General features: G+C 48.0%; 1 long non-coding RNA gene across 2 annotated transcripts in view; it reads left to right on the plus strand.

Moving 5' to 3' along the window:
* Window positions 1–20,688, plus strand: part of LOC142058430 (uncharacterized) — a 40,622-nt gene that overhangs the window by 15,338 nt on the left and 4,596 nt on the right. The window contains exon 3 of one of the 2 annotated variants that reach the window (XR_012660979.1): window positions 4,450–5,670. The exons of the other annotated variant lie outside the window; for it this stretch is intronic. This is a non-coding gene — a long non-coding RNA (uncharacterized LOC142058430). Of the gene's footprint in view, window positions 1–4,449; window positions 5,671–20,688 lie in introns of those variants that run through there. 2 annotated transcript variants of the gene reach the window in all.

The following is a 20,688-nucleotide window of genomic DNA, read 5'->3' on the forward strand; positions in this document are numbered from 1 at the left end:
CCAAGAGGCGGCAGAGCTCTGCTGTGCCAGTTTAGTGGAGGTGTGTACGGTTTGTGTTGCCTGTGACACTGAGGGAATCAAACAAGATAGGCCATAAGAGTGACAGCAGTGACTCACTGGCTAGTCACTTAACTTCCCTCGTACTTTTAAATGGGAGTGATTCATTAGACCAGAACTTAAGCTTGAGTAATTGATGGTAAGGAATGGCAGGTTTCTAAAATGAAATGGACAATGATAATATTTCTTTACTAACCAGAGGAGGGTAGAGTAGCAAAAACCCCACAAGCCTTGCTCTGCTGGTGTTGAAGGAACTTAGCTAACGTTGTATTAGGTCAAGATGTTCTTTGTATATGTTAAGCTGACAAGTAAAGGACACTTAATCATCTCTAATCAGAAGAACGAATATTCAGTATCCTTTAACCAAGGACATCCCGGAGCAATTAGACCCTGAGGAAGAACAATTAATTAGGATGTTTTATGTATGTTACCAACTTGGCAAGAACTAAGTGTCCTTTAGGTGAACTATCTTCATTATAATACTAAAAATCATGCCCGTAGGTCAAAAAGACCCTTTCCCAGGTGAAGACCTTTCCCCCTGAGCATGCGCAGTAGTAGAAGTATTGAGTCAGCAGTATTATAATGGTAGGTAAATTAGTAACCAATTATCGTAAAGAGGATGGGCTTGGAAAATTACTAACTTTGCAAGCTTCGTGTTTAAATATAGTGTGGAAAGTCCCGCTTGGTGTGCTTGATTTGTGGGAGACCACCAAGCACCCAGGCTTGTGCAAATCTGAGATAAATAAGCCATGTCTCTCCTGAGTGTGTGATTGTTGACTCATTGCACACCGGGTGACGAACCTGCTTTTCAGACAATACTGGGACCAAGTTGAATTGTCCCAGTCTTCTTTTTGAAATAAGGTCTGTTTTTCTGAACAGGAAGACTGTGAAAGGAAATCAAAAGCTAAACTTTACTTGTAGCTCCTTCTACAGTAAGTTAGTAGCTAAAACAAAAGCTGTCTTTATTGCTATGATAACCTTGATTTATTGATGTATAAAACAAAAGCATTATCTTCCTCTTTCTTCCATTCCTTAAGAGCTAAGATGTCTCCAAAAGAAGCAACCAAAGTCTTTGGACTGTTCTAGGCCCCTTATCAGAAACTGCCTGGCTGGTCACTGCATGTTGATGGATCAGAGTTGCTCCCAGGTCTTGGCCAAAGCTTGAGTGTTTTGAGACCTGCTGAAGGTCGTGCAACATATCAACAATAAGGCTGAGAAAAGGACCGTGGAGTTGTGGCTTTCCCAGTTTCCTTGCTTGAATGACTTCAAATCTTCTCACATGTGTTCTTTCTGATGAATCTATTAAGTTGCAGACTCTTTATGAGAAGGTTTTCGTCAGTGGACATGCCTCCCCAAAAAGGATTTTATCTAGTTTGGTTTGTTTAGTAGTTCTAGTGCACCTAGAGAGTTATGCCAGCCTCCTGGAGACGGTGTTTGTGGTGCTGATGCTCCTACCAGGAGTGGCCAGGGGTGCAGATGAGTAGTTTCCTTAAGTGGGGAAAGGAGACCTTGGGACTCACAGATTAGTTTACTCAGGTATGTTGATTAAACACCTCTTTGTAAATGACAGCATGAAGGCTCCATAAGAAGGCCTAGCACCGTGATTTTCTGACTTCTGGGTCAGTTTTTAACTCTGATTGTTGCTTCTGGGGTATCCTGAATGATGGTCTTGGATTAGAGAATTAAACCCTGTTTTAAACTTCCTGTCACTTGTTCATTGCCAGCACCTTAATCACTCGTAGCACACGCCTCTGGTGGACCTTCTGTGGTTGCTCTGCTGTGGTGTGTGTGCATTGCCAACTGCCTTTAGAAATAAGCTGATCTTGATTTAGAAACAGCCTGAACCGCGCTGATCTATGCACTGTTATTCTTTGTTGCTCTGATTCCTTCTGCTATAATAGCAAATTTGGCGGGAATCTAGTTTTGTATGTAAATGTAGGCATTGAGGAGTGAAATAAAAAGTTTGCTCTTCCAAATACAAAAATGTTATGAGCAGTATAGAAAGCTTTTCAGTGAAAAATGCATGTGAGGGTGTCAGGCTCTTTCCTTCTGTAACCTCTTTAAGAAAAGTTGTGCTTTCAGGGGACTTTGGGCGATAGCTTTACCACTTCCTCTTCAAATGTCACACTCTTGCTGTGTGCTTTTTGGTACTGGTTTTACTCCCTCTTCTGCGGTACTTCACTGCTACACAGAAAGTTGCCGTGGATTTACTACAGAAGTAAGGGTTAAGTACTGGGATTTGTTCAGATAACCTTTTAACCTACAAGCATCTACCTCCTAACTGACAGTCGAGCTGACTTTGAGATTACTTAGTAAAGAGAAGATTCTTAAACACACATAAATGAAAAAGAAGGCAAAGATGAAGTAGTTTACAGTTCAAAAATTTTAATGGGTTTTTAACCTCAAATGGTGCTGGTAACATCCGAATGAAGTGTGGATCGATAGCCTGTGGTGCAAGCTGCAAACCAGTCAGATGGGTCTAATGGGATCCAGTCCTTTGTGCTGTCTCAGTGGTCTGTGTGGGGAAGAGAAGAGGTCGCGCAGCTCAGGAGTTCTTGCTCTTCCAGTCAGGGATACAACTTCATGGTCTTGAGTCTGCTTTGACATCCGGAAAACGGGGATTTGTCAAAGTGCCTGCTGAGCTAGCATAAGCTTTAGTGATTGGAAAACTAATAATCCCTAAACTTATTTTTAACAGCTCTGGAAGCAAAACCACAATGTGTTTTTAAGATTTTCTGGTTTTGTACCTGGGCTCACTTTCCTTGGGGAAGAGAAAGGGGGAAGGAGTGGTATACACGAACACGTTTGTTTCTTGTGATAGGAGACCCTGTAATAGGCTCTTTGAGTAATCAGGGTCATTCATACACCATCTTTCAAAACCCAGGGCAGGTTTGTGCAATGTTCAGTCCATCTGTTGTTGAAATTGCCTTCACTGGACAACAGCTGTGATGGCTTCCCTGCCTGCGATGATGCAGAATGAAAGTTCCTCTGCATAAATTACCTTAAAACATACTCAAGCTTCACTGTCGTCTGTAGAGGAGGTCATTGAATTACTGCAGCGGATCTACTGTGCCGCTGTCAGGTCTTGCCTATGTTTGTGAAACATTCTCCATTAATGATACATGTTTGTCTCCTGAGGAGTTTTTAATGGAAATAGGCAAGCATGATCAGGTGGCTGCTAAGGGAGGCGGCTCCTAGTTTCATGGGGTTGTCATATCCTTCCATCATCAGTCAAAACTTCCCCAGCTGGTTCCCAGCACACGTGGCTGGGAAAATATCAGTACTTGAGCTTGGTGCGTTCCTGTAAATGGCGTTACGCTAGCTGCAGCACTGCCCATGGCGCTCAGGATTTATTAAACGTAAAGTCGCTGATTCTTTTGTCAGGAGACCGTTCAAGTCCCCTGTTAGTGCTGGGTTTATGTGCCACTGGACTTGCAGCAAAGCCCTGGCTTTCTGTGCGTGAGTGTGTGCAACGCGGCAGCACGTCTGGGCGCAGAGGTAAAGGAGCGGTGCCGGTGCACAGAGCACATCCCTGGGGCCGTGCTTGGAGATTCAGCCCAAAGTGCCGGACCCAGTGGCTCAGTCCACACTGACCGTGGATATCAGCAGGTTCCACTTCCGTCTGCGTGGACAGACACGTTCCCCCACGTGCGGCCGGGGTAACGCGCTCTCAGCACGCCGCCTCCGCGTCGACCAAAACATGATTTGGCTGTTACCAGCTAGCTGATTTCCATTTTCATGTGTGGGAGTAGATGTGTATAATAAAAGGTTGCCTCCTGGTGAGAGGCCTGAGTCAGAAGGACTTTTTGGATCCTTCCTGCGGCTGAGGGCTTTTCATGTGTGGTTCAGCTTCAGTCAGCATTTCAGACCGAGCCAGGCTACGTTCATGTGTCTCAAATAATGCAGCCTGATCAAGGAGACCACACACAACAGGAGGGCTGCGGAAAGGGGCCATGGACACCAACCCATGGATAATTTAAAGGAATCAAGTCTTCTGCTTTCCCTCTGCTACTTTAAGAAAGTTGTTTAATTGAAAGGAAATTGTAATAATGAGAATCTAAAATGGAGATCTGCTTGTCCCAGTTACCGCTGCGCAAATCGCAGCCTCTGGCTGTTCTAATGAATGCACTGTCTCAGGACATGTACATTTCTGAAGCTGAAATCTGTTTAATCCTTCTTATGGGGTGAAGTTTGAAGGCAAAATATTATCAGCTTGTCTGATCATAGCTGTAGTGGGAGGAGAGGGGAATAAACCCCCTGGAAACTTTATCTTTTGAATTTTACCCCCTGCCCCTTCTGCCCTCCAGTAAAAAAAATTCTGCTAAACTTAAATCTTTAGAGTTCCATCTTTCCTCTGACTTTACTGCTCGCTCTTTTGGTGCTTTTCTGCAGCTCTGGTGGGGATACGGTGTTTCGGCTGTTTGATGTTCGGTTGCCTAAGCCGTCAGAGGTGGAGCCGGAGATAACTGAGGAGCCATGCAGCCCGTGGGGAGCTACAGCGCTTGTCCCGGCCATCCTGCCTTCGCCTGCTCTGGGGAGGTGCTGGCACTGAAAGTTCTTCTGCACGGTGAAGGATGTATCTGCCTCTGAGGCCGTGCTCATACAGCAAAGGCAGTGGAGCTGACCAGCCAGCCTTGCCCAAAGGAGACTGTTCTGTCTTTGTAGAAGAGAAATGAACAGTTTTGGGGAGAAAAAAACCCAAATCCCAAACAGTTCCCTGAACAAAATAGCAAAGGTCTTGTCACTGATAGAATGATTTGTATCAGTGGTGGGTTAGGTATGCCTGTTAGGGATATCTTCCCCATCCTAAGTGAAATAACCTTATTCAAGTGTAAACCAAGCCTGGATGATTTCTCCTCACTGAAACAGCCTGGTCCTACATGAAATTTCTGAATCTCTAAGTCACTGTAAACTGCTTTAGCGACCAGAATCGGATGATTCTGTAGCAGGCCAGGAAACCTCGCAGTTGTTACTAATTAGGTGGTTTTCAGCCATGAAGCATGAAATTTAGTCTCTTTTTTAGCATCCGCTTTTATTTTTCTTTCTGTCTTTTCAGTCCAATAAATTATTTTGAGTTTTGCTGAGTTTTTTCTTCTCTAAAGTTCCTTGACAATACTTTCCTCAGTCTGATTACATATTAAAGGGGTGGGGAGCACGTTTTCAAATGGCCATTGAAATTTGCCACTATTTTTATTTATTTATTTATTTATTATTTATTTTTGGGTTTGTTGCTGCCAACATCACGAGCTTCCATTCTGCCCATCTTTGCCTCTGCAATGTTTTTTTTAGTATATTTTTGTAACATACCTTCTTTGTTTTCTGCTGAGGATAAACAGTCCCATTTTTGTCATTCTTCTAATCTCTCCTTGCCTTTTTCTGAGTCCCCCTACTCTCACACCACTCCTGGAGAAAGGAGCTGCCCAGAGCGTGTGTGTTGTGCTCGGGTTGCATTCCTAAGCTGCGACCCACAGGTGCGATCTGAAAGCCTGAACGCATTATTTTGGGCTCGACTCTGCTCCTGGTTCTCCTGTCCCAAGGGCGCTTCTGCTGCTCAGCGATCCCGGAGCAGGCGTCCTGCGTTACGTGGTAAGAAATGTGAATGCTAACCATACGACAGAGCGGGCTTTGTGTGTTGGTGTGCCCGCTGTAGTGTAATCCCATGACGAGGGCACTGGCCTTCTCTGTCCCACAGTAGACGTGTGAAAACTGCGTGGCAGGGGAGGGGTTGCGTTGTACAGGCACCAGCTAGAGGCTACGTGCCCCAGCACGGACGCGGGGTGAGGATGCGTACGCGAGGTTACTCCATCCATTGGTGTAATGACCCAGCGTAGTCTGTGTCACTCTCCATCCACGTTACGTGGCATCCGACAATCACACCCTCTGCCTTGCTAGCTCTGCTCAGTATTTCCATTAACGGTTTGGATGACAGACTAGAGAAGAGGCTTTTCTGGGTTTGCAGATACCGTGCCGGCTCTGACAGGCCCTTGGCCCTTTCTAGTTTTGAGCACTGCTCTTCCAAAGAATGGAGAATGTTCAAAATGTAAAAGGAGCGTGGTCTAAAAAGCATGACTTCTAAGAGAACTTGATCAAACTGGGACTGCCTTTTCTTAAAAAAAAAAAGGAAGAAGGAAATTGGGGAGATGTGTGCAAGAATAACACAATTTAAAAATCCTACGAGGCTAAGAGCAAAGGAACAATCTTTGCCTTTGCCCGTGGCACAAGGGTCAAGACTTTATTTCCTTTAAAGTGCAGCTATAAATACTGAGATTAAATGCCAAAAGTTTGTTCCCCACTCTCCAACCATGCTAAGGCTAAAGGAGCGTGGGATGGAGGAGACTTTCCTGACAGGTAGGTATCTAAACTCCTCTTGCTGACACAGGACGTGTGAAGCAGGAGGTTCCTACTAGTCCCATTCCTCATTCTTAGTTCATAATTCTTAATTCTTAGTTCATAATTCTTAATTCTTAGTCATAATTCAGAAGCGGGGGGGGGATAATCTTCTTGTGGTCCCGCAATCTGCATCATCATGTTTTCTGTTACACCTGACGTGCCTGATTAGTTCCTGAGTCCAAAAGGATACTGATGCTATAAGAATGTTCGACTTCTGTGTGATACCACGGGTACTGATGAACGTCTTCATAGTTTGCATTTGTGTTTCACTAATACCTTTCATGTGAAGCTTTGTTTTCCTAACAGCTAATTTATTAGTGAGTAAATTGAGGCTTACATATTAAAAGATCTGCCAAATATCACTTAGGGACCAGAACAGAATCTAATAGAATTATAAAGTCTCTTTTATATCCCCCCCGCCCCTGAAAAGCTGTTTTATAAAGTCTTTTTAATTATTCTCTAGGATGGAATCTTACAAGATCTATAATGTATTGCAATATCAAGAGAGTTCTATTAATTTACCTGTCGTTAAACTCTCTGTGACCCTTCTATGGGGACGCAAGGATTCGTAAGGCTCCTAGCTGTCGTTCTACTGTCTGTCGTGTTAAACCATACATTCAAAAGATGGATTAGATGCTCAGCGATCCTGCTATCTCTGATATTTTGAGCTGAGAAAAATTGGTTTCAGCCTCTTTTCTGTAGAACGAGGCTGTTGTATTCAAAGTGGTAGCACACATGTGCTTTGACCTCTTTCTTTCTCTGAAGTCATGGTAATAAGCAGCCGCCAGTAAAACTGTCCATACAGACAAGCTGTTGTTTCAGACCTTTGTTCATGGCTAGTCAATTGTTTCCAACTCATCGTTAGTCATTTCTGTGGTAGAAAAAGCAAAATTATTTTAGTGCCTTTCGAGTAGACTACACTGACATTTGAGGTGGTGTATGTAGTGGGAATTAATCAGTACTGCGTGCCACTTACAGCGGTGTGCGTGGCATGGGGATGCTCCGTTGGCTTTACTGGGAAACCACACCTTCTTTAACAGCAGAATCTTGGCAAAAATTTGAGTGACCTGTGTGACAATGACTCTGCTGAGAATTACCTTAGCCTGCATATAACCCAAAGGGGCACTGCAGCTGAATACACTGCAAACAGTTTAGCTTAATTGTAATCTGACTTCTTCAAATATGCCCTACACAGAAGACTTAAATTATGTTACCAAATGGAAATCCTTCTGTTAATAATATTTGAAAGAAGAGTGGCACACACGTACATACTTAAAAGACCTTTTGGGGAGCCTGGGGTTTTGTTTTTTAAAATCTATTAGATTGATCTACTAGTAAAAACTAATTTCTATTTTAAACATAACTGCCTTTAATTGGGAAGCCTGCGCTATCTTTTAACATGCAAAACGAACAGTTTGATTGCCTACTTGCATTCTATTTTGCACAAAAATGTGGCTTTGGAATCACGTCCCTGTGCTTTTGATTTCACAGAGTAGCAGAGCTGCTCAGCAGCGACTGTAACAGGAGTTTGTGTTGCCAGGAAGCTGGTCCTACTGTGAGTCACTCTGAAAGGGGGTTTCCATAAATGAAATGACTGAGCCTTACTTATTCTTTGTGAGTCTGTATAACACACATAAAGAAACTAGATACAACATTTGCAGTGCAAGATCTGACCAAATTCATCCATGCCTTTTAATGGGATATGGCAAGTACTTAATTTGACCAGTGAACTGTTTGCTAACAGAGGAGCACTCGCACGTGCAAATCAGAAATCTAATTTAGAAAGGTGCATTTCAAGAGCAAATATCATCTGGACTGAATGCTGCAGATGTATGAAAAAGAGAACATAACCAAGGTGAGCACAGCGTGCGGTGAAAAGACTTGCACGAGGGTCACATCACATCTGCATTGACTTGGAGCCAGGATTCCTTTGTGCTTTGAGATTGCTGGATGAAAAAAGTCCTGCCTTGACAAATAATTTTGCAGGGTATTTGTAGATGAAGAATAGTGAAAGCTGTATCATGATTCAGGTGATGCTTCCATATGTGCTTCACTCTTCCTTGAAAAGAAACCATTATGTGGAGAAAATACTTGACTCCTGCACACAGAAAGCAATTGGGAGAGAGTAAGAAGTGGAAAACCATCTGTGTACTTCTACCTGGCTGGGGAACGTGAGGCAGAAGAAAGGTACGTGGGGTTCTGAGGATTCAAAATGGCGGTTTAACAAGAAATTCCTCTTTTACATCTAGTCACAATAAAAAGAGGAGCTGGTAGGAGATTTAGCTGACTTTGTGACTGCTGCCAGGTGGGCAGAGTGGAAATACAGGTATGTACTGCTGCGGTGTTTGGGCCGACTGAATGGGAACAGCTCGATGGGCAACGAGCTTCTACTGTTCAGGAGAAATAGGAAGGGTGGGGTTTCAGGTCATTTGTAAACCCAAGTGCTCTAATGCTGCCTGTTCGTCAGCTCTACCGGGAAAATGTAGCACTTCTGAACAATTCTGAAAACATTCTGAAAAAAAAGTTCAGTACCTTCACACCCATTTTAAAGAGAGAGCAAGCAGGGGAAATGACTGTTTAAAAAAAAAAGTTGTGATATCTTTCTTGCTTTTTTTAAAAAAACCACCACCCACGCATTTGAATGATTTTGGAGTCTGGCTGCATTTCTTCTGAGTTTGGATATGGCTGTTACAGTGGGATTCCTCTCCTTGACCACTGCTTCTACAGCGACACAAGGACTTTGCAACTGTGCTCTCTGCTTGCATTTTATATTAACAGCTTTGAGTTACTGCTCTGGAAATGCTGGCTCAAACCAATTAAAACCCTCAAAGAAAGCGTTCAGACCTTGGTTGTCTCCTCTTGAGCACTTGACAGTAAAAGGAAGAGACATGCGTCCGAGAGCCGGGCACCCAGGACAGTTGCTGTTTAACCTCCTTGGGGCAGCCGGGGAGGAGGGAGGATGCGGCCTCTGCAGCGCGGGCTCAGGATCTGCCCACCAGATGGGAGCTGCCTGCAAGGCCCAGCTGGAAAGCTTTTGGAGCAGTTGAGGAAAATCTGTGACTTTTTTCCCCCCTCCTATTCCCTCTCCGCTGTGTTTATTCTACATTCTGGCAGTTGCTGCTCGAATCTGTGGCTTGCCTCGTTGCACGTGCCTTACCGCTTGACCCTCCTCTCCCTCCCTGCAGGCTGAATGACCTTTTTATCAATCTTGTCTCTGTTTAATATCGGTATCGGAAGGCGCCTGCTTGCAATGCAGTCCCCTTCTCTTTTGGGCGCATTGTGCAGGGAGCATCATGATGAGAAACAGCAATGTGTAAACACTGCATTTTCTACTATCTGTTCTGCCAAATGCAGGGGTTCGGTCGGCCCTTGGTCCTTGCACAGTTCACACGGTGGCTTGTAGAGAGTCATATGTGCTTCATATTGCTGTGGGTGGGCAAAGCCTCCTCTTCTAGGGAAAGAAGCAATCTAGTATGACAAGTATACTTACTACTACACCTTCATCCTCAATAATTTTAAAAGACGATGTAAGTAAGCAAGGTGAAAACTCAGATTTGATAATGAAGTTTCCATTCCAAACCTGCAGTCACCATCGGGGGCTCAGGAAGCACCACCGATCTGTACGAGTTCCTCACGCATTTATGTGCTCGTCTAGGCCAGAAGCAAACCCCTTGCATGTTTGGGTTTACATACGACTTCTGGGTATTATCGCACTGTGATGAGTGTTCTATTTAAGCAGATATCTGGCTGATTCCTTAACAGATTCCACAGCACTGCATTTGTAAGAGGCTAAGAGGAGGTGCCTTCTGCGTTAGAAACTGCTGAACTCAATCTGTGAAATCAGCTGGGGGGAATCCAGACTTCACTTGAGCCCCAGCTATTTGGCATTAAATTATGAAGGTATTTTAAAGTGAAACTGGGAAAGTTGTGCAATTCCACAGGGAGCAGAGTCTAGAACAAACTCCAGGTTTAAATTTTCTCACTGTTTTTCTGCAATTTAGTGATTTGTTTGCTCTATATCCATGACTACGTAGCTGTTAGAAGCAGACTTTTTTCATCAACTGTGGCTCACATGAAATACTTGCAGCCATCACAGTAATTCCTAGTTCGTTAGTCTCCTGGGCTGTGGATACCAACCCTCTGGCAAGGCAGCCTTGCTTTCTAATGCTGCCCCACCAGCGTGCCTCGCCCTGTGCTTGAGGAAGTCTCTTCAGTGCAGGACACTGATTTGTCTTAGCGACCAAACAACGAAGCCAGAGAGTCACGACTTGTTATTTTGGAATTCTGAAACATGACAGACCATCAAACTCGATCCGTAGGGCCAGAAGATGACCCTTTTGGAATAATGCATCCAATTTACTGCTGACACAGGTCATTCACCCAAATTCCCATCTGTAAGGTTTTGTTTTGGGGGGTGTAAAAATCCCTCCATAGAGTTACATCCATTACCCAAGTGTGTCCCTTGCTTTTGCAGCTTGCCTTGGGGGCCAGCTCTACTTGTGTTAAGCATGTTTTATTTAATCCATGTGTGATACAGTTTCCAGGGGACCAACTTCCCAACTTCCCTGCATTTTGGTGAAGACCACAGTGAAAAATGACCTGCAGTGTTACGCTACAGTATGTCAGATGTGGCTCCCGAATGGGAAAGAAAAGTGTTGTTCAATCAGTTGTGTGTTATTTTGTGGGATAAATCAGCACGTGGAAGTGGACTTTCGGAAGGCGCCAGTCTTCCCCAGTTTGTGGCTTTCCTTGGCCGGCGATTCCCTAGTGCTTTCACATCACAGGAAAGTGCGGAGGTGTCAGTCACTATTTCTGCTGACCTGGTTCTTCTTTTTTAACCTGGGAACTCTGTGAACTGGAGCTGTTTTGGATGAGAAGTGACAGCGGAGCAACAACTCTTCCCCACGTTCAAACCTGAACCGCGCTTCCGTAGCAAGCCATTTGTGGATTAGTGGTGTTTAGTTTTGTGCAGATTATGTTAGAGCAAAAGTCTTGCAGTGTTGATGCAGAGCTTTTGTGCCATTTTTAAAACATCTGCAGCTGAAGGGCCGCAGTGTTTTGCATGCTGTTCTTCTATGGCCTGGCTCAAGTCTGCTGGTTATGAAACGAGTGACATTGCTGGGTGATTTTCTCAGGAAATAGTGCTCCCTCTGCTCTGGCCGGGGTCTGTGCGCATACAGCATATTCTCTGTTAGGCTGCAGCAGGCTCTGGTGCTGGTGTCAGCTCAATTTCCTCCTCTTAAGTGCATGCCAAGGGCTAGATGCCAAAAGCTGGCAATGAAACAGCTCTGGGAAGAACCTAGACCAGGAGCGAAAGGGGACGTGGGAAGGATGCCAAGGCTTACAGAAACGAGAGACAGCAACTGCTAGGATGGTGACTGCGAAAGGACTGCACCTCCCAGCACTGTCTTCCTTAGTCCAGTAGGAGGGAAAGGAGCTGTTCATGTTGGAGACAACTTTTAGTCTTTTTTTTTCTGTAAATATTTCTGGGCTATCTGTGTATCTGCCTGGGGAAAAATCTAACCAAATCCCAGAGAAAACCTCTGTGGAAACACCCTGTTCCACACATATGTTTAAGTGAAAGGGGAATGAGAAGATGAGCAAATATTAGATGAGAGGGTTGGTGGTACTGTTCAGTAACTACAGAAGGGGGCTGCTTATGTGGTCGGGAGGATGCTGTGAGACCCCGCACAGCTCGGGTCGTGCTGCTTGGGAACAGGAGGCTTGAAACTTCTTTGTAAAGAAAGAAGGCGGTTTGAATAGGTCCTTCAGCCTGTGAAATGAAAAGAGCCATATAAACAGCTCTCTTTGAGGGCGGGGTGGTGGGGAGAGAATGAGAGAGGAAAAACTAATATCCTGAGGGCAGGTAAATCAGCATCTGGTGACCATGAAGTGTGGGCTTATATGTACGACTTGGTTGACATTTGATGTGTCATACAGAAAGTCAGACTGCAGGCATTAGAGGGTCACAAGTTAGTCCTTGAAAACCACGATGCTTCCTTTAGGGTAATGAAATTACAATTAAAACAGCCACTCAGGACATTGCTCGTCTTTTCACTTGAGCCTTTACTATGCTCTTGGATTATATTTTTCAGGATTTTTCTCTGCAGCTTTAAGGCAGGGGAGCTTAATTAAAAACTGAAATGAAAGTTTAATTGGTTATCACTGACCGCCAAGGTCCACCTCAGCCTTGGGCCCGCGGCCACCCAGCTCGAGCCTGGCAGGTGGTGTGGACCGAGGGGCAGGGGGTCTGGGAGCAGTTTTGGGCTCTGCTGGCAACATGCTGTGTGATTTGTAGCAAGTTTTCTGCCATTGTTTCCTCTCACCTCATCCTGTCTGTTCTGATTTTAATTTTATCAGGACAGGAATATCAGGATTATCTCTTTCTCAAGAGCTAAATGCCTCTTTGAAGTATTCCAAATTAAAAAAAAAAAGGAAGAGATCTTTTTTCAGTCCAGCCTTTATTTTAAATTAAAATCTCACCCAAAATGGTGCCTGTCATGCAAATGATAATACTGGCCTTGAATCCCTGTGAGCAAGCAGGCTGTATTGTCGTTTGTATTTCTGTTGAGGTTGCCAGTTAGATCTGACAGCAATATTTTGCACCGATTCTGGGCATAGGCACAGCTGGCAGAGCGCTGGTGAATTCCTGTTTTACACATGTGTTTTACTCTGCTCCTCAAATTTTGGAGCTGTTGCATCCAGTGCACATCCCAGAGATGCCAGCGCTTCGGAGCGGTTACCCAGAGCGTGGGGTTCTGTCCTTACCGAAGAGAGATGTTTTTACAGTGAGAGCTAACTGGGTATCACACCTCTGGAGAGCTGTGAAATTGCAGTGCAATAGGGCGTCGATCCTTCTTAAACCTGATGCAGGTAGTCAAGGTCGCTGCCGTATTTTCTGGTAGTGAAACGAATAACAAAGCCCATCTGGCGGTTTGAGAGGTTGAAACCCAAGATATAGAGGCTGTGCCTCCACGTTGCCTTTGGATATAGCTGACTTGAGCTTTTGCCCTTGATTTTCAGAGAGGGCAGTGCCTTGATTTCTGGGGTGTGTTTTTGGAGAGCCCTTAGTAAATGGAAGTTTTGCTTTTTGGAGTAGCGTAGTCCTGAGAGGTCTTCTGTGCCTCGGGATCACTGCCACTGGCGTATGTACCCTGTTACTTTCCATTTCAGAGGTTCTTTAACTTGGGTGGATTAAAAAATCGCAGCACATTTTTGGTCAGTTTAGCCCTCGGCCAGAGCAGCATGGCGGGCTGGGGCACTGCACCGCCGGTGGTGCCAGCTGGAGGAAGAGGATGGAGAGGAGGGCTGAGGAGGAGCAGGGCAGTGCGACCCTCTTGGCCGTGGTGTGACGGTAGGTTGCTTAAGGCCGGCATGAAGCCACGCTGATGGTCTGCTGGCTCCGGCAGCTCAGCTCCAAGCGGGGCCTTGCTCAGGTGCATCTCTTGTTAAGTAACAGCACCTTTGTTTTGCCAGGGGAATAATTAACAACGGCGTTGCGGACCCCTGTGCTCCTGCACCCTGCTGCGTCATCCTGGCAGGTCTGGCTCAGCTTTTTGGTCCTCTGGGACTGCCTCTCTGAGCATCGTTTTGCTTGCTTTGGGAGGGTGGTCTTTCCTTAGGACTGAAAACCACGAATATTAAAAGTCCACAGTAATTTTTCTTTATATTTTCTAATATGGTTTAGCCAGTAGCTTTTCTTATACCATGTACTTTTCATCGTCTTGTGACAAAGTACCTTTTGTCCTCTTTTCCTCCTGGAGGCATTGGAATCTAAGTCCATTTAAGCATCTGCAAATCTGTATATGTTTAAATAATAGCTAACGGATATGCCGCTGTGGCTATAAACCAGGTTTTTCTTACTCCAGTGATTAGGGGGAGGGTAGGAAAAGGAAATATATCATAATGATTGGCACATGAGAAACTAGTGCCAAATCAGCGCCAACACAGCTTTTTCTCTAGAAAGCACTGTGGCTATTCTTAGAACATGCCGGGAGATGCCTGGTCTTGTCTAAAAGGAAGGACTCACACGCACCTCATCAAGTGGCATCACAAGGGGAGCTGGCCCAGCCCGTGTCGCGGAGGTGCGATGCACAGCTCTGCCGGGGCGAACCCGCAGCGTGTTTCAGAGGGCCACGGGAGCAGACCTCTGGCGACAAACAAGCTGCTTCTCTGCCCACCTTCACAGAGCTGCAAAAGCAGCACAGTCAGTCAACACATGGTGAGTTTAGAAAAAGGGAAAGGAGAAGCCCAACATCAGGGTGTAGCTGAACAACAGCAGCGCTGCTATCTCTGTCGGGACTCTTCGAGCCTTCCTGACACAGTCCCACACAGTTGCGGCAGCTCTAGCAAACACAGCGCTTCGTCTTTGCCTAGGGCAGCTCTCCAGCCAGAAGAACCTGCACAAATACAATTGGTTTTGCTGCTGTTGTTGAAAATCCCTGCTCTCCTGGGTCTCCCTGTTGTCAAAGCTTCCCCAGCTTATCAATAGCATATCTATTACGTGACTCTTGTCTTTACTCTGAAGCTTTGCCAGCCACTGCTAGGCAGCGTCTCATCACACAGTAAATCTGCTTTTAACTGCATTGGAACAAAAGCCTAATGCAGTGTGCAAAATAGAAAGAAGGAGACAAAAGTGATAAAAATCAAATTAGATTCACTGTGCACACAGATTTTCAAATCCCAAGCACAGTGATGCTGGGAATAGAGGGAAGAAAACGGAGCTTTAAAAAGAAGCCATAAGAGCAGATTGCTGTCCTCGCTTCACTTCTGGAGTCGCTTTGCATTCTGCAGGCACAACCAGGGGAGACCACAGCCAGGGCTCAGGCAGATGTGCCCACAGCTAATTACTGTGGCGGTTTAAAATCCTACTCCCTGTCTTCACCAGCTGGCTGTTCCCATTCCCTCGGCAGAAGTAGCGTCCCGTGGCGGCGAGTGGAGCGGGGTCTGCGAGCCCTTACTCTGTGCAGAGCCCCGAGGCTCAGCCCAGGCTGCAGCGTGTGTGGAGGTGCCAGGATGTGCAGCGAAGTGCAAGGAGCGTCCGTCTCATGGCTGAGGCAGGCCCAGCGACCCTCGTCAGAGGGTTGTAGCACATGGCTCGGCCATGGTGACATCTTATTGCTGCGGACATCTGCCCAAGACCTTCTGCAGGCCCAGGAAGGGCGCTTGGCCGGTTCCGGGTGTGCTGATAGAGCATATATTAGCAAAGTGCTTATGTTGCTTCAGCTGTTCCAGGAAAGTTTGATTTATGCTGCTACAGTAAATAGCCTTTCCTCTCAATGGGAAGGTATGACTCTATCAGCACAACTCTGTTGGGGTCACGTTTTCCATCGGCAGGGCTGTGCCTCCAGGACACGGGCAGAGCTAGCTGGCAGAAACAGTGTAGATTAACCCTGACTCTGCCTGAAGAGGGAGCGTCAGCTGCCCTAACCCCAAAGTAGCAGCTTTATTAGGACAACAGAGAAAACCCTGTGCCTCCTCAGGCCCCAGTGCTTGTGGTGCAGCTTTGCTGTAGTGCCATGGCCGCGCTGCTGCAGCAGAGGCTGCGACTTGCATTAGGGAGGCACGCCAGCAATGCCTGCAGTCGGTTGTACACGCTGGAAGAGAGCTTGGCTTTTCTTCAGCCAGATCCAATACTTCTGGGCTGTAGGAGTGTATACAGTTCTCAAAGGCCCTCCTCCAAATGTGTCTGAAACTGACCCAAAGCCAACTGAAATCTGTGGGAAATGATCTATTGACTTCAGTGGCTTTTGATCCAGACTCCAGTGGTGCCCTAAATGCGCTTGTCTTTGTAGTCCCACCCTGCTGCGGTTCCTGCGAAAGCATCGAGTGCACAGCCTGGTGCTGGCTGCAGGTCCAGGCTCTCCCTGCGCTTTCATCCACGCCTCCTCTCACAGGCATCCTCGTGGATTTTCCAGTCCAGTTGTGCGGCTGCTGACCCAGCAGCGGGGGGCTGGGTGGGAAAGAGCCAGGCTCTCCCAGGACTCGCACAGGTTTCGTTTGGGATGATCACTCAAGAGCTGCTGTTGATCAAGCAATATAGTTAATATCGTCCAACCTTTGCTGCTGATCATGTTTGCTTTCTGCTTCTTCACTAGCGCTGGGCGGGAGTTTCAATCTCCTTGCAGCTTGTTTTCGAATGCAGCTGCCTTATCTGGTCACAGCAGCAAATTCAGTTCTGTTTAATTGTGAAGAAAGACTGTGTTCAGGCAATGCTGAGGAGGGGAGGGCGGAGGGAACACCACAGGGAATGCACCGTCCTGTGGGCGTTGGATTATGCCCAGCGTGGTCCAGGCTTGGCATGGATGCAGCGGCTGCCGCAGAGGCATTTCCTTGTTGGGCAGAAGCTCTCAGTAGCTGTCACCTGTGAACGCTGTTTATTGCCAACAAAGAGGGAGTGCTAAGAAGTTTGCAGCTTGGTGTTGCACTCAGAAAACATTCCCAGTCTTTTCAATTTAATTCTCCCCCCTTTCAGATCGTCGGGCTGGCCGACGATCACAGCTCCCAGTTGCACCTTTGGGATGTGAAGGTGCTGATGTGTTAATGTCGGTCTGGTTTTGCTCCAGGGATGGAGTTGCAGCCAAGTGGAAGGATTAGCAAAATGTGTTAAATGGGCCCTGTGTGGGAGTTCATAGTGAAATGCACAGCGAAGGCTCCGGTACACCCCTGGTTACCTGGGAGCAAGGACTTTTGACTTCACAGTGTGAGGAGCCTTAATTTGCTCCAACCTGTGAAAAGAATATTCCTCTGATCACTGAGCTTGAGTGTACCTGCGCTGCAAAAGGCACAGACGGGCTACCTCAGGCACCGTCTGTCTGCCTGCAGCAGCAGAGACATCGGCACAGGCTGTAGAACCTGCCCGGGAGTGAGCCAGACTTTCCAGGGATGGGGGAGTAACTCTGTGGTTACACCTCGTTGTGGTGTAGCGCGACTGGTGAGCGCTGGGAAGGCTCTTGCACGTCCCTTCCTCGGGTGCCTTTCAGCTGCATCCAGCTCGGTGTGCTGGCCCTGCTCATGGCCAAGCTGCTCTTTGCACACCGGTAGCTGAGTGCTGCACTGCAAATTGTCGTGTGTAACAGCAGAGCAGTCGTGTTCTTTGCTGTTTGGCACAACTTGCTTCCATGCCTCCGGGACACCTGAAGGTTTCTCAATTTGTTATTGCTCCTGGATTCTGCTAACATTGAGTCTTCTGCAGAAACTCCACTTGCACGAAGACATCAAGCAGCACAGCGCACTTTGCCACAAGGGGAATAAAAGAGTGAATGCTGGAAGGACGAACACTTGTATTTTGCCGCCGCAGTGTGCAGTTGGCAGAGTGTTGTAACCAGTGGAACTCGGCAAAGATATTTCCCCGATTGAAGACAGGAGGAGAAGCCGTCGCTTCCTTGGGAAGCAGCCAGAAGAGATCCTTGTGGGATGGGGGGTTCAGCCTGCCCCGGCGGGGAGCAGGTGGAGGCTGCTAGAGGGCGTGAGGGATGTGGGACGTGGGATGCAGGATGGGGGCTGCAGGATGTGGGATGGGGAATGTCCAGCCAGCCTGGCCTGGCCCAGCTCTCCCCTCCCCACAGGGGCTGCAGTGAGTCCCCAGCCCTACCGCTGGCTGAACGCCTGCGCTGGCCCCGGGCTGGGGCACCCGAGCGTCCCTGCGGCAGGAGCGGCTGCCGGCCTCCTCCAGGCTGGGACTCATTGCCGTGCAGCGGCTCTGCATCGCTTTGGCAGCCTCAGTGCTGGTTTAGGGTGCGATATGAGGGGGAAGGTGCTTGGCCCTTGGAGGCAGTGGAGAAGATGCTGTGGAGGCAGGAATGTGCTGGGCGTTTGGGTAGGGCTCAGGCAGAGGAGAGGTGAGAGCCTTACATGAAGCCTGCGTGGTCAGTTGTGTCAACACCGTGTGTTTACCAGCCCATTGTGGTGTTTAGGTGGACGAGAACACTGACATTTCTCGATTTGATCCCTTTCTTCTCTTTGCCGCGCTTCTCTTTCTCATGATTTCCTCTTTATCAATGCTTTTTACTGTCCTGTGTAGCACTGCAACCACAACAACAACATGGTCTCCTCTGTTTTAAGAGATGGAATAATAATAACAACAACAACAATTTATTATTAGTAGTGTTTAAAAAGCACAGGTGAGTGAGATCCTCTCTAATAAATCCTTCTCAAACAAAAAAAGAGCGCTGACCGCTTTCCTTCCCCTCCCTGTGCAGGTTTGGAGAGCTGTGCGGCTGAGCCATGAAGGAGAGGGAAGGGCTTCCTCCTCAGGCATGTGTTACTGAGAAGGGGTGCTTAAAAAACCCCCCCCAAACTTTCCACTCTGCTGCAGGAAATGACACTGTCGTGCTGGAATTTACAATGAAGTTGTGAATGTGGCTGGAGCCCGGGGCTTCTCCACGAGAAGGCCCCTTTGGCCAGCTGTATTCAGCTCTAATGAGAGGGCTAAATGCTCCCTAAAAGGCGTGTTTTCCATTTGGCCCCTTTTCCTTCATCAATCGCTGTCACTTTAGACAGAGGGCCCCGCATGCAGCTTCCCTTCGGCTTGTGTGCCACTCTGGGGCCGCGCTCCGCAGAGGACAGGCTGGCCTACTAAATGCATCTCTGAGCCCCCCGAACAATAGCGCTTTGTGTGAGCCGCACAGTGTGGTCTCAGTTTCCCAGGCTTTTCCTTTTCTCCTCTCCCCTCTCCTGCTGGAAGCCCCCGGCGAGGCGGGAGCGGGCAGAGGCTGCCGCCAGCGGCTGCCCAACAAAGGCGAGGGGCGCGGGAGTCCCGCGTGGCGTGGTGTTCCCTCCTCCCCAGTGCCCGGGTCCAACCGCAGGTACTTGCACATAATTTGCCTCGGGTACAACAGATCTGAGTAATTTCAGCAAGAAAGTCAAACCAGGGTGCGAGCAGGGCTGCAGCCGTCGCTTGAACAGCTTCACAGGCAGGCGGGCTGCGGTGCCCCTGGGACAGAGGACGAAGGCGGCCCGGGCTCGCTTCGGCGAGGGCAGCGTGCCGCGCCACGCTTGCGCTCTGCTCCTGTGAGCTGCAGCGTGCTGGGCACCCTTGCAGCCCGGCTGCTTGCTGCGAGAGGCCTCCCTGGCTGCAGGTGTCCCTGCTCTCCTGATACTGGGATTTGCTACTCCGCAGCACTGTTCGGGGCAGATAAAGATGCTGGAGTGAGGAGCAACAGGGTGAAATACAAAAAAAAAAAAAATAGGCTGAATCTCTGCAGCATGCTGGCGGCGCTCGTTACTGCAGGCAGGACAGCAGTGATGCCTAGCCTCCACTCAAGCTTTGCATCAACAGACACGAGAGCACCCCCAGAAGAATGCAGGAGCGCTGACCCCATTTACAGACAAGGAAACAGGGGTGTGCCCAAGACCTTGGTGTCCCAGATCAGACCCCATTTCTGGCCCAGTGGGCCCCATGCCCACCCGCACGCTCCCCCTGCCTCGTGCCCCTCGCTGCTGCCGAGCGACGGGGACTGCTGTTGGAAATACCTGGCCCCGGCGAGGAGTGGGCTGTGAAGGGGCAGGTTTATCAACCCCTGTTTCTGTGCGTTGCTGGCAAATAAAACCAAGCATCACGCGGGGTGGATGCGCTGCGATGTGCGGTGACGGTGCGTCATCGCAGCGCCGTTCGGGCGCCATCGGGCCCAGGCTGGGAGGGCGCTGGTCCCGCTGGGCTGAGGGGGTGCTGAAGGGGCCACTTCACCGGGGCGCGCAGGCGGGTGCGCCCCATCCCCGGGCACAGCCCCCGTGCGGCTGCCCTCCGAAGCAGGTCCAGGCTTCGCCCGCCCTGCGCTTATGAGTTCTGGATCCCAAAGTGCCTAAAAATGCCATTAGCAGGTTTCACATTGCAGATGGAGAGACAGAGATCATGTGTGACTAGCTGCGAACGATAAATAGCAGTGACCCAAATGTCAGAAAGCAAGTCAGCACCCGACAGCCACTGGCATGCTGGAGCATTTCTTTGGCTTTGGCTGGACCTGACGCACTGGCTCGGGAAGGTCTGCCTTGTGGCATGAGCCCGAAGCTGCTGCGGTCTGCTGCCCCACGCCCTGTCCTCATGAGCGACTGTGCTGTCTGCATCATCGGGAGAGAAAGTGGTGGGAAAAGCTGTTTCTTATTTATAGGATGCATAGTCACAAGTAGTCCTAATCTGCAAGGTGCAGAGCCACTGGGGATGTAAATGGATCGAGGAATAGCTGCATCTTGCGTGTGATAAAAATGGGCTCAATCCTACAAAAGAAAATTGCCGTCCTATAA

The sequence above is a fragment of the Phalacrocorax aristotelis genome, chromosome 6 (assembly GCF_949628215.1).
Source record: "Phalacrocorax aristotelis chromosome 6, bGulAri2.1, whole genome shotgun sequence".
In the NCBI taxonomy this organism is placed as follows: Eukaryota; Metazoa; Chordata; class Aves; order Suliformes; family Phalacrocoracidae; genus Phalacrocorax; species Phalacrocorax aristotelis.